Source organism: Nestor notabilis, unplaced genomic scaffold (genome assembly GCF_000696875.1).
Source record: "Nestor notabilis isolate BGI_N333 unplaced genomic scaffold, ASM69687v1 scaffold14670, whole genome shotgun sequence".
Lineage (NCBI taxonomy): Eukaryota > Metazoa > Chordata > Aves > Psittaciformes > Psittacidae > Nestor > Nestor notabilis.
The window spans coordinates 1-14,583 of record NW_009909847.1 but is presented as its reverse complement, the minus strand read 5'-3'; positions in this window follow the sequence as shown (position 1 = coordinate 14,583).

Sequence of the window (14,583 nt, the reverse complement as noted above, 5' to 3'; positions counted from 1 at the left end):
TCCGACGGTCTCCCCCACCAGCATCAGCGTTTGTCCTGCTGCCGCTATGGGGAGCGTTGCTGTGCCCTTCTGTTCACAGCAGGAGGGGGACCCCGAGCCCCACTCTACCCTAGGAAAGGGACGTGATGGGACACCATCTGATTGAAGGTGGGGAGAATCCCCTATTCTTACATATCCTGCCCATTCTTCTGCAGTTTCCATCCTGCTCCAGACCTTCAACTTCTCCCTCTCTTCACCCATTCAAACTCCCTCCTTTGCTTTCTAAACCTGTCCCCTTCCCCATCCTCGCTCCATCCTCTGGCTGACAGCAGCCTCCTCCTGTTGCTATAACAACGAGCAGCAGCCCGGCCAAATCGGGCAGCCCCTGCCACACTTCCTTGCCTGCATCCAAATCACCTCCCGATGTGCGAACACACTCGCTTCCTCCTCGAGTCTTCACCATCTGCCTACAAGGGGGAGGTTGCTCTGGTCGGGGGGTTGCCAGCCCTCTGCAACCCCCATGTGCCTCCTTCCCCATCCACACTCACTTTGCAGCGCCCCAGTCATGTCCACGCTCCATATGGACCACATTTACTGTCCCACACTCCCCCAAGCTAAAACACTGCTGTTCTGGTCCATAAACCCCATGCAGATTAAATGATGAATACATGAAAATGGGAGGATTTCTTGAAGTATGAAATATGATTAAAAAGATGTGGCCAGGGCTGTAACCTGGTCTGAAAGGCATGTCCTGGTCAGAAGTATATGAAGAAGATATATTCTAAAGCAGAGTCACTGTGTGTCCCTGCCCTGTGGTCTGAGCTTCAAGTCCAGCCCATGAAGTATCTGTTCGTGCTGGGTAAAGCCTCTCTGTTGATGCAAGCTGGATGTAGGTGCTGTGGGCAGAGCTTGGTGTTCCTGCCACCCTTGAGTTCCTGAGGGCCCTGCTAAACCCAGCTGCACTTAGGTATTTGTGGTGGTTTTCCCCTCTGGATTGTGAGCTCCACTTGAAAGTCCTTTCTCCAAGACCTTGTGGGGGCTGACAGCAGCAGACTGGAAGATGCAGGTGGGAAATGCAAGTTCCCTTCTGGCAAGGAAAATGTGGCACCAGGTTTCTTATCTCTGCTGAGCTCCAGCTGTGCTGCCTCTTCCTTTGGTAGGCTGCTGCCCTTGGGGCTCATCATGAGGAATTCCGACCACTGTGCTGTAGAAGACCCAGGACAGCCTCCTGGGTGAGTGCCAGACTGATGGGACATGGAGCTGCCCCTGTGTTCAGCTCTGGTCCCCTTGCTACGAGAGAGACATTGAGGTGCTGGAGCGGGGCCAGAGAAGGGAATGGAGCTGGAGCAGGGCCTGGAGCACAAGTGTGATGGGGAAGGGCTGAGGGACCTGGGGGGTTTAGTGAGGAGAAGAGAAGGCTCAGGGGGGACCTTATCGCTCTCTGCAACTGCCTGGCAGGAGGATGGACCCAGGAGGGGGCTGGTCTGTGCTCCCAATGCACAAGTGGTAGGACAAAATGGTAACAGTCTCAAGCTGCGCCAGGGGAGGTTTAGACTGGATATTGGGAAAAATGTCTTTACCACAAGGGTTGTCAAGCACTGGAACAGGCTGCCCAAAGAAGTGGTGGAGTCACCATCCCTGGAGATGTTTAAGAGATGCGTAGATGTGATGCTCAGGGACACGGTTTAGTGGTGGACTTGGCAGTGCTGGGGTTATAGTTGGACTCTGATCTTAAAGATCTTTTCCAACCTAAACAATTCTAGATTCTATGTCTTCTGCCATCTCGGGATATCAAAGCACTCCAGCTGTCACTTTACCTGCAGCGATTTCCATGCCAGGGTGTAGGTCAGTGGAAATCTGGGGGTTCCCAAAACCAAACATTGTCACGTATTCTCCTCCGCTGGGCTAACGAGCCTCAGGACCTGCTCTCCTGCATCACTGCATTTGTACAACAAGCAAGGTGCCTGACCATGGCCAAAGGGACCTTGTTAGTTCCCCTAAAGCACTCTTGTGTGCATTGTAAATTCTCCAGCCCCGTGACATGTGTATCTCATCCTACCCACTGGAGTGAAATCATTTAAAACCCAACAAATTAAAAGCAAGCTAGAATACTTACAATGATTTCTGCTCCTTGTAGCAGCAAGCTGGTTCTGCAGTCTCACCTCCAGCTGGAACTACGTACCAGCTACTGATATTTTGGTGGGGTTTATGGCCTCAACCACAATATAAATTTACTTCTTTGTATATGGAGTTTTGGACTAAAGAACTGTTCTTTCAGTTCATCTTGGATTTCTGTTTTCAAGAGCTCCCTTATTCCAAAGCTACTCATCTTTCCTTCTTTAGAACAACTTTTAGGTGCAAAACACTTTTGGCTCAGTGTACAGATGGACTTTTCACACAGCCTGGTTTCGATAATTGGGAAAAGGCTTAAGACAAACTTGAGATGCTACTGTCACTCTTCCATCAGGAGGAAGCATATGTTCTCCCCCTTGTGACCACAGGGGATGGTGCCCCTGGGTGCTGAGTTTTCCATCCTCCGAGCAAGAAGCAATTATATCTTTAATGAAGCTGGTAAGTGCTATGGGTTCTCTTGCCAGACAGAGGTTTGCTCCCATAAGTGGAGACCCTCAGTGGCTCTGTATGGGTGTGCTCTGTGCCTACAAGGATGCTCAGCTAAAACCCATGGCAGGTCCAGGCTGCACCATCCTGACATCCTGAAGCAGATGTTCTTGTCCTCACTTTGGTTGATTCAACTTCCCAGCTGAATCTCCAGCTCCAGTTGTGCCTGCCTGCCTTCCCCACCATTAGGATGCCCAGGGGCAGGAGGGAGACCAGCAGGTCAAGGAGAGATGTGGTCTGCTACACCGAAGATAGCCCGTGACACAAGTTGGTTTAGCTAGTGAAATGAAGAAATCCCAGCAGCAGATGGATCACCTTGACACCACTGATCCTGCATCACCTATTTTCTCTAGAGAAAGCATCATTCCTTCTTTGATCCCATCCAAATAGGTCTGTGCAGTGGATCCTGGCTTTCCATCTGCTATTTCAAGGGCCTTTGGAGGAAGGCTTAAAACTCCTTGTTTTCCAATAGCATGAGTGTCTTTGTTCCTCGCTAGTTTAAGGACTGTCCACCTGATCTCACAGCAAAACCTTTGAGAGTTGCCTGTTCATGTTTGGACTCATTTGGTCCCCTGCACCATTTCCTATAAAGATACAGTCGCCCATAGACCCATGCTACTGTTCTTGATTAGGACAAACTTGGGCTTCCCCTTCTACCAATCCATGATCTATTCCGCCGTCAATCCATGATTTATTCCTCAGTTTAGCAGAGACTTCCAAATTTGGGATGGTTTTTGAGGAAGAATCTGACAGTATCTGCCTCCAGCCAGAATGCTTCAAAAAAGCTGGTTTATAGGTGCTTACCAACTAGCATGTGTCAAAGAGGTTGTCCCAGATCTGCTGGTTCTCACCTTGAGCTGGATTTGTGCAATCAAGCATTCAGGAAAAGGTAAGGAGTTTTTTTGTCAGCAGTTGTTCTAATTCCTAAAGATTTTAGCAAAATCTACTGCATTTCATACTGGATTCTGGGCTGAGTTTGTAGTTGGATTTTGTTACCACTGAGTATATGTGCAGCAACGATGGCATCCCTATACTTAAGTTAATTTAAAGGTGATGATAGTTTGGAAAGCTTCCAAATAAGAAGGAAGCATCTAAGAAGATGCCTGCATAGTTAACCAATGCTATACAGTGAAGGCATTTTGCACGTACAACTCCTTCAAAGCAGCCAGTATTCAGCCAGGAAAGTTTCAAAAATCACTCATCTTGAAAATACCACAGTTATCCCCAAAGTAACAAGAATCATAGAATCACAAAATGGTTAGGGTTGGAAAGCACCTTACGAACACCCAGTTCCAACCCCCTGCCGTGGGCAGGGACACCTCACACTAGACCATGTCGCCCAAGGCTCTGTCCAGCCTGGCCTTGAACACTGCCAGGGATGGAGCATTCACCAGTTCTCTGGGCACCTTGTGCCAGCGCCTCAGCACCCTCACAGAGAAGAACTTCTTCCTTAGATCCAAACTGAAAATTTTATGTTATTATTTATGAGCATCATCATCGACCACACACAAATGTGCAAGAAGAAGAAGAAGGTGTGTGGTACCACAGGGTATTTCCCAAAGCATGATAACTACTGATCATAAGCACACTCTTGACTTCCAACACGTGTTCTTCCACAGTGCTTCCTGGACAGTGCATGATCCTTCTTCCAGCCGTGACTGATTATCATGTTCCACCTCTTTTGAGGAAGGGTTTAGCTCATGGAAAGAGCACTGAAGCCAGATCAGAATTATCTCAGCTTATATTCAAGCTCAGAAGCATTTGCGCTGCAATCAGTGTGAACTCAGCGTGTTTCAGAAGCTGCCAGGAGCGGTGCCGGATCTGTTTGCAGATGGTGCTCCACGCACATGGAGCTCCAGCACTCTCCATTGTGTTTAAACATGGCTTGAGCCCACAGCAGTACAAGCAGGGCTGGTGCAGTGTGAGGCTTTGTGTGTGTGCCAGGGGAAAACTGCCTCGAGGTAATCCATCAAGAGGAACAAAGCAGAGGCGGCTGCTTGGACCATCTCATATATGTAGTTTGTTCCTTTCCTTTGTGCTAAAAAAATGCTTTAATGAGTGGCTTTGTGTCATGAATGGCCACTTGAACAGTTTCTTCTGTTAAAAATTCAGCGCTCTTTTTTCTGTATTTTAACATTTCTGTTTTGTAAGGAGAGTTGAGAAAAGCCTCATACAAAGTCATTAATACTCCTGCAGATCTACAAATGTCACGTTCCCAGGAATCCATTGTTTTAATCTCATATGGCTATACCAAATAATATTGTGACCTATGTACTGTATTATTTTCAGATTTTAGCTTTCAACCTAGTTCTTCGTGCAGCTCTGTTTCATTTCCTCTCGGTGAGCTGTGTTCAGATTTGGTTACATCCATCTCCTCAAATATTCTCTCTGTTGGTTACCTGGAGCATCAGCCACTATGAAAAGAGGCCACCTCCAAATCATGCCTGTAACCTCCTAGTATCATCCCTTATTCCTCTTACGCAAAATCAGTGAAGAAGCCTGATCCCATGTCATGAATGGGGAACAACGAGCCAAGAAGCTCCTGGGTTTTGTTCTTGGCGCGCTTTCTAGCTCACTGTGTGGTCCTGGCCTTCTCCTTGAGGCTGTGATTCAGCCAACATTACAGCTCTTTGCTCCTGTTGAGACTCTGAACAGCCACTGAGCTCAGTGGGAAGCCAGCAGACTAAATGCTTTTGTGTTTGTGTCTCAATCTTCCAGTATCAAGTGTTGTGGTGTCAACATGTTGCGTATATCACATACCCAGCATGAAAGAAATACGAATGTGCACAAAAAGTGAAGGTGAGTGTACTTGTATCTGGGTTCCTGATTGCCATTTGTAATAGTTTGGAAGGCAAAAATTAATGAGGTGTAATTAAAACAAAAATGCACTGTGAGAAGGCAAGTCTAAAGTACCAATTAAGCTGTTGTCTTGTCTGCAGCAAGAAGATGGATGCCATTTCGGTTTACTGTAGAATCATAGACTGGTTTGGGCTGGAAGGGACCTTAAAGCTCATCCAGTTTCAACCCGCTGCCACAGGCAGAGATACCTTCCACTAGAGCAGGTTGCTCCAAGCCCCTGTGTCCAACCCGGCCTTGAACACTGCCAGGGCTGGGGCAGCCACAGCTTCTCTGGGCACCCTGTGCCAGCACCTCAGCACCCTCATAATGAAGAACTTCTTCCTTATATCTAACCTAAATCTCCCATGTTTAAGTTTGAACCCATCACCCCTTGGGTATTGGTGTGGACCTGCAGAGTTAACATCTGTTCTTTCACCCTGTGTTACAAAATCAAAGAGGTTCTGATGTTGTGTGGGGTTGGTGCTTCAGGAATGGTGGCAAAACCCAGGTTACACAGAGATCCTGTGGGACACAGGTCCCAGCTGCTGCTGGGATCCTTCCTAGACCCGTGCAAAGAAAGTGGGTTCCAAAGAAAGAAAGCTTCCAACTTGTTCCTGCACCAACAGCTTTTCCCTCTGCCTCTCTTTTTGCCTTCAGGTATGATTTAAAGCTGGTAATGGTGATTTAGGGATGGAATTCTCCTTACTCTTTAACATGATTTGTCTGCCTCTAAGTCCCCCTTTGAAAGTATATTCCCTGGTGATTAAAATTGATGAAATAGTCTAGATGGAGGAAAGTGGTGTTCAGTATTCTCAGCTTTCTGAGATTTGGAAGGTTGCCTGGGAATAGTTCTAAATTTCAGAAGCTTTCTAAGAAAAATCTGTAAAACTGAAAAGCAAGAGGAGAGTTCAAGTGACATGAGTGATTTCTGTGCCTCGCTAATGAAAATCAAATAAACACGCTTGTTCTTAAGATGTGGTTTCTCTCTGGAAAATCAAATCATACCATGACACTGGGTGAGATGCGTATCATTCCCTCTCTGTCATTTGGAGGAGCCAGAGCAACGCCTATCATTAGCAGCTCCAATCTCCTGTGGGCCTCATCTTCACTTATCCCATCTGTGATCGTGGAATTGTAGCGTAATTCAGGTTGGAAGGGACCTTGGGCTGTACCCTAAAAGCAAGGCCAGCTTAGCAGAGGTCACTCACGGCCACATCCATCTGAGTTTTTAATATAGAATCATAGAATCAGCCATTTTGGGAAAGACCTTTATCTCCAAAGCTGGAGAAAAAGCTCTTGGAGCAGCCTTTGTGCTCCTCACCCTTCAGCTTGGTACCTCTCTTGCTTTTCTCTATTCCACTTTTGGGCTTGTTTAGGTAAGAACATTGGCAGCTTTGAGTTGCTTAAATATTGGTAGATTGGAGTTGCCTAAACAGTGGTATCTATCCCCGCTTTAAGTGCCAGTGGGGACAGGCAACTCAGGTAATACCTGCTAGCATGGGTGTTAGGAGTGGGGGTAGCTGGAGGTATTTGGTTGCCCAGGCCAAGAACATACTACTGGTGGAGACCTCCATGCTGTTGGCCTGCACCAGCAGTGCTCAGCATGCAGCTATGGCTTGGGATACCATGGAGCTCTCTCTGGAGCATGGCCCAAGGAGCAACAGCAGCAGGACATGGCATGATCTTCAAAGGACAAAGCAACTCAAGTGTCTGCAGGTAGTGGGTACTGGTGTCTTGGCATCACGCAGGTGCTTAAGGTATGCGACAGGAGAGCATGGACACCCACACTGACGGACAGCTATGGAATCAGAGTGATGTGGCATCTTCTGTCTGCAGCCAAGCCAAAGGATCCATGGCCTTGCAGCTTCCCAGCAAGGACCAAATCTCCTTCCATTGGCTGATGAGCTGTGCTGCTTGAGGCACGGGTAACACCGAGCTTGGGTTCAGTCCCTGGAGAGCTGGGTAAGAGCTCGCAGTGCTGCTTGTATGGGATGAAGGGGAGGAGGGTGCTGCTAGTCCATCCTGCTGTGAATCCCCAGAGCTGTGGCACTGGTGTTACATTGATTTGGTTTTTCAACCAGCTGAAACTCCGGTCCATTGTGACAGGAATATCGTGTAATTGTTGGAGCTACAACCTGAGCAGGATGTGACAGTCAAAATCTCTTTGTAAGGAGTTCTAATACATAATACATATAAAACATGCCAGTATTATAATAACACAGATACTTAATGTATAATGTTAAATTTATAACATAACCAAGGGTTTATCCTCTGATAGGTGACATCCTCAGCTGTATGGAGGACTGATGGTGTGGTGCATGATGAATAGTCAAATGAGCTGCAGGGGATAACCGCCATCAGGCAGCCCATAAATTTAAGCTCTTTATTCTCTGCTGAGCCCAACCTACAGTGATGATATAAAAATGTGATATAGGTGCACACTCTACCTGAAAAAGAGGGGTTGACAACACCAAGACTTCCCTGCACAGAGCCTCTGGTTTTGCTGCCAGACACAAACATTAGCATTTTCTGCTTCACAAGGCAACTGCTGGATGGGGAATTTTTCACCCAATAGTGTGGAAATAAAGAATGTTTGACAGAGGCAGAGTCTGAATGGCATGTATGAATAATCAAAGGCACCAGCCTGCATCTGGGGTTTACAAAACGCTGTAGCACACTGAGGTTTTTCTAAACAACCTCCTTGAAGTTGGAATTCTTGAGCTTCCACATTTCTCAAGGCCCAAAGGCACTAAAGAAAAAAAAAGAGATGTACAAACAGAATTTTAAATAAAGCTCTCTCCAGAGGGGAAACTAAAAAGAATAAGGCTTTGCTCCTGTAAGGGAGAAAAAGAGCTGAACACACAGGTCCTTCGTTGCATTAGACCCTTGAACTCCTCTCCATGGTGCCATCATTTCCAGTGGCTTTGACTCGGGGTGACTTACACCAGGAATAAACAGCGTATGGCTTTAACAGTCAGCTCTGTTTTGAGGGAGGCTTCCAGGAACTAGAAATCCTGCCCGAACTGAAACAGTTTTATTTCTGTGAAGCAGCAAAGCAAAGTAAGTGTGGAGGAAGGACTCCCTGTGGAGTTAGTCAACGGAGCAGCAACTTCCACACTAGCACAGCCTGTGCGTTTGGCACGGGGTGGGAGACCCAGCCCAAAGAGCTGGCAGCCTGTCTGGGTTCAGAAACAACCAGAGAATCGGAAATGCTCTGTTCGTTGGACACAATAGCTTTTGGTTAGTTATGTAAATCTCAGTGCTGATGTGAATGGCCAAACTGTGGTTTGTCAGTGACCTGCGTCTGGGCCTGTAATTCCTATGGAATCACCGGAACATGAGCATGTCTCTAACATCGCCATCTAGGACATTTAACCCTGCGAGAGAGCATCTGTGTCTGTCTTCAGAGACACGCGGTCAAGTGAAGGTCCTTAGTTGGGTTTGACCCCTGGAAGTCTTCCAAGCACCTTTCCCTTTCCATTGACTACACGAGGGGTTTAGATACTTCAAGAGAATTTTGCATTAGGAGTCAATATGTAGTATCTTGTTTCATACATCTGGCATCTGATGCTTGGTTCTGGATGGAGACTTAAAGGACATGCTTATAGCCAAGAGACTTCAACAGAAACACAGCAGATAGATAGATAGATATCCAAGGATACTCCTGGACCACTGAACCTGGGTGGGATGAGCTCAATGCAAGAGTTTCTAGTGACTAAATGCAAACTTTCAGTAGGGAAAATAAAAGTCCAAGGAGTCTATAAAGGAAAAACTTGTCCACAACAAGAAGTTACATGTAACCAGCTGGTGCCTAGGTAAAATCTGCAGAGAAACTGGCTTGTTTTGTCACACGAAGACACTGAACAACCATTGAAAGATATTTTCCTGAGTTTCTGGCTCAGTGGAAGCCTTATGAATGGGTAAAAAGAATGAGAAGAGATGAAGCGAAGAAGAGAAAAAGCTGCTACCACCTCAAAGGACTCCAGGTTGAAATAGCTCCTTGTGCATTGTCATATAAGCATTTTGATCCCCGACAAATAAAAGAGCACAGACCCTCGGGAAAAAATGTAAGGAATTGTTTTCCAGGAAAACCCTTTTAGGGCTGATTTGCATGCTAGAGAGAGGAAGTAATCTCAGCTGTGTGATTCCTATGGTATTTCAAAAATGACTCGAGACGTACCTGTGCTCTAATGGCTCCCAGGACTATAAAGCAGAGTGAAAGGAATAAGGGATGAACGTTCCTCTGGGAAATTCACTGTCCTGTGATGAGCAAGAAGCCTTTAACCCTTGGAAAATGCCTCCTACAGACTGCAGGTGTGAAAAATGTTCCCTGCATGGTAGTTCTTATGTGAGAGCTAACAATAAATGGGGTCATACTGCACCCCACATCCTTATAGAAGGATTATTGCAGAATGTAATTTCCTTCTGGACTGGGATGAAAAACTACTTAAATCTGAGCAGGGATCCCACCAGGTATCCACCACCATTGTCAGGGAGATACCAGTGATTTCTTATGCCTCTTTTCCTGCATATCATCTCCAAGGGAGAAGGAAAGAACTGGTTGCTGTCTTTCAGCCTCCCTTGCCTGGGGTTTGGTCCTGCCAGGCTTTCTTGGGGTACAGCAAGTACCAGCTCTTCTTAATTCTGCTCCAGAAACAGCAAAAACCAAGGACCTAAAGTTATTGGTCTCAAACATACAAAAAACCAAACAAGAATTACAAAACTCATGAAACAAGCTTAAAAAAATAGCTTAAAAAACACTCAGTGGGATGATTTTATTTCCTACCTACGATTTGTCCACAGTTTTGGGGGCTGGAAGCTTATGTTGTAAAGTGATAGTTAAGCTGTCCGTGCAGTCATGTAAGGTCAGGAGGCAGGGCTATTAACAAATATGCTGAACCTTTCTAAATACCAAAGTATTTACCAGTTATTTACTCAGTTTTGTGGTGCTGTTGGAGAAAAATAGGGAGTAGCATCTCTGGAGACTCTTTCTCCATAGTGCTGCATTTCTAGGGAGCTCCTGGTATTTCATTCCTTTCTGCTTCACTGTGGTGGTATCTGAACAACTTCTCGATGAGCCTAAAGCACATGAGTAAGATCTGTCAAAACTGATTACAGCTTTACTGCTGCTGAGACACTGTAATGCCAATTCCCCTTACATTTAGCTTCTCAATAGCCCCACTCTGAATTCAGATGTTTGCTGTAATTTAATAAAATACTCTAACAAATATGTTTGTGTCAAGCAGAAGTGTCCTCGGTGGTAAGTAATAAAACACTTAATCCAGCTGCAAAAGCATGAAGTGTAATATTTCCTGTAATCATTTCCTATTCTGTGTCGCAAGATGATCTTAGAATCTCACAGAAGGCATCGAGCTCCGGTGCTGGAAAGGTTCTGATTTACTCTTCATCATCTCATGAGCATTCTTTTTGTCTTCTCTGGTCTTCAGTCTGAAAGGAGACAATATAAAAGAATAGCACCTTGTCTATTGCTGCATCAAATGATCTCAGCTACATCTTGCCCAGTTTGTTGTAAGTAATTTAACATTTGCTTTTCCTATTTTTGTTATTTTTTAAAATGCCAAATAAATCTGGAAAGTCAGTTTAAAAAAATTGTTCTCATTCGGAAAGACTCCACTTTGATTTGGAATTCAGTTTGGAAACAAATATCTTACAGAATAGAGCAAGAATCTCTTTCATCCTTGTGTGGTTTTTCCCCTGATTCCTTTTCTTTTATCCCACATTAGTGCAGAATATCTATTAATTACTGAGACTCCAGATCCTGGAGGAGCACTTCATGTTTCCCCCTGCAGCTTATTGGAAAGACTGGAAGGGTTTTGGGTGGCTTGCCCCTGAACTTTGGATTGGGAGCAAGTAGGAGAGCTTTCCTTTCTTGACGTTTCCTCCCCGGGGTTTTTGAGCATGGCATACTTTCAGTTAAGAGCTGCAAATAGTGAGTACACCAGGGTGCAGTGAAGTACACGATGGAAAGGCATGAACATCCAAACACCACTGCTCCAGCTTGGTATTATTAGTGCCTGCTACCGAGAGAGGGGGCTGTACAACGTACTGTCATGGTTTAATTCTTTGGTGCATAGGAATTACTTTTCTTTCTATACTGTGGCTTTCTATATACACTTTATATATTTTCTATATGGATCCTTTCCAGGTCCTCATTTATTTACGCAACCATTTTAAAACATATTTAAATAGCAAAAGAAATTATCATAAGAAAACCAAGACACAGAGGGATGCGCTGTCCAAGCCATTCCGTCCTCACTGCTTCCTGTGTCTGTGGGTTTCTCAGCTATGAAGCACTGGCTCTTCTCAGACACCCTGCTTGCCCCTTCCAAGCACACGGGTTCATCATCCACCACAGCCAAGACTCACCAGGAGGCAGCAGAGACTTGGAAGGTCCACACTGAGTGGCCGGGTTTGCGACAAGGAACGTATCAGACATTTCTTAGTGGGCCCCTCCTCTTGCCACCACGATGTTGGAGCTGTCAAGACATAGTGAAGTTGATCAGAGGATTTCAGGCAAACTGGAAAGAAGATAAAGTAGAGGTATAGTGGGAAATCAATGTCTCTGCTGCTTTTGTGTCTATTTCACATTGAACCTTATTCAGCAAGGGTTGCTAAAGGGTGAAGGAGATGGAGGTTTCTATCAAAGCTGTATGTTCTGTGGTTTTGATATCCCCCATCTCACCAACATTGGTCCCTAGGGATCAGAATTTGGTTAGGGTCAGCAACTGAGATAGAGGGAGTTCTTTGAGATTGGGAAAAAACAAAGGGGATGTGACCTGGGTGTCTGGGGGCACTTTTTAGAAAGGCATCATAGCTTGGAAAGCAGGAATCTAACTCTGAAAGTGATGTCTGCAGTTTCTGGAGTAGCCATAACACCTCTTCTGCCAAAGCAGAACTTCATGTGTCTGGAAACTGGGACAGAAAATCCTGAGGCTGTTGTGCCAAATAAATATAAACTGGCTCATGCTTCAAGCAGGCAACCAATATATGAGATAAAGGACAGGGTCAGATTTCCTCCTCTGAGTTATTGCTTATTGCCAGATCTACAGCACCGTTTAAGCATCTAATTTCAAGTCCCAGTAATTAGGTCCTGGGTTTAGATTTGGTAGGAAGAAAAGGCCCTGGGCACAGCCATATTTCTGAGTCATAGAGAGGACTAATAGCCAGCAATTAGATCATTCTCTCAAGTGTGAAAGAGCCAGGTGCTGGTTCTTCCTCTGCTTCACTTGAAATTTGCATTGAGCTCAAGGCTTCTGCTCCCCAGGGACTTATCTTCCTCTTGGGCATTTAGAGATGTCGTAAGCTCTGTCTGTCTTTGCTGCCATTAATCCACTTTCTATGATAATTGAGATAATGGAAGAAGAGAAAATAAATGAGAAAGCTCGGAAGGGGCAGCAAGTGTGAGGCATTATAAAATTATTATAGGTCTTTTAAACAGTGTAAATGATCTAAAGGCCCAGTACTTAAAATGCCAGGTAATAATATACTGTGAATCATTCTTATCGAAAATTCAGAGTTAGATTTTCAACTGATACAGTGTTTTGTTGCCGAATTTTTTAATATTAGCTGGGGAGATCACCACTATGTGAAGGATGGGCTGGCATCATGACACCAGCTACAACTTTAAGGTGAGCTTAATATTCAAGCCACTGTCTGCTGACAGAAGTAGAGGTTCAGGTTAAAACCTGATTTTGTGGCTGTTTCTTTGGGTTCGTGGTGGTCGGGTAGAGTGTTTGGTAAGAAAAGCAGTTGGTTTACCTTGACATAGCTTTAAAAATTATAGTTTAGCTGTATGGTTGTGTATCAGAACATCATCTCAGCTGTGGTATCCAGTTTTCTTCTCTCATTTTCACTTGCTCCAGTGGGATTCAGACAGGTGTCAGTCCCCTGCAGGTAGAGCACTTTTTCTTTAAATATTAGAGTAATTCCTCAAGATTCAATAGAGTCTGGCTTCATTTCAATCACAGCATCCAAGTGGAATTTGCTCTATACAGACTCTGCGGATCTGTTCATTTCTCTGCCCTGATTAAACAGACACGTCTCTATTCTCAGTCACAGACTCCTTGGAGTTCATTCTTCAGAATCATTAATTACTCCAATGCTCCATTCTGGGAAACCCCTTTTCCATGTCATCCAAATCACGCTTCCTCTTCACCATGGCCATGGAAAACCAGCACGTCCCTGCAAGTGTGCTGGAAGCCAAGTCTGTGGAGGGACCCGTGTTGTTCTGGGGGTGCGTTGCCCATCCTGCTTCTGGTGAGGAGCAAATCAGGGGGGAGTCACATAAGCAGACAAAGAGCAAGCCAGCAATATGCCTTTCACTCTTTATATATATATACCTGCAATACACGATATGAAAATGAAATACACATTTAATTGGGGTTGAGGCTTGTGAAATGATTTGTCTGAAGCTGACCATGGGTTTTTATCAGCCAGGTTGATGCATAACTACCCCCAGATGTTTGATGCTGACAGCTCCTCAGATAAACCTATTTAGTTGTGCAGAGACAAGTGTTCTATGGAATACAATAGTAGTTGACCATTTCAGCATCTTTTTGGGTGAAAAATTGGTGAAGTATGAAAAGCACATGTGCTCTTTTCTCCCCTGCATACACAGCCACCCACCCTGGTGTGACCCTTCCAGACACAGCCCCACAACAACACTCATGGAGAATTCTTTTGTATAACATACAAATCAATCTTAAAGTCTAATATGCGACTCCACTGTGTTCAGTTAAGAGATAAAAGCTTTAGCTACAATATCTGTAATATAGCCCAATTCTCTGGAAAATCAGTGTCCTTCCATTCAGGCAGTTGTGGAGGGTTTAGACCCTGCTGGATCCATAACTGCAAACACCCGAGTATTAGATGCAGAGTCCAGAAGGGTCCTTGAGCAGCCTCATATCTGTCCCAAGTCACAGAACATCAGATACTTTCAGCAGACTTGTGAACACCAGGTCAAACAGCACAAGCAGAGAGCAAGGGGAAGGAAGGATTTTGTCAGCTTTCTGCAGCTGTATTTATAATGGGAATTTTTGCACACACTAATGTTTAAGGAGCCCTTTCTGAAACTTGTTTTGCAGTTGCCAAGAAAAATCATTATCATTAATACTATTAATATTATTA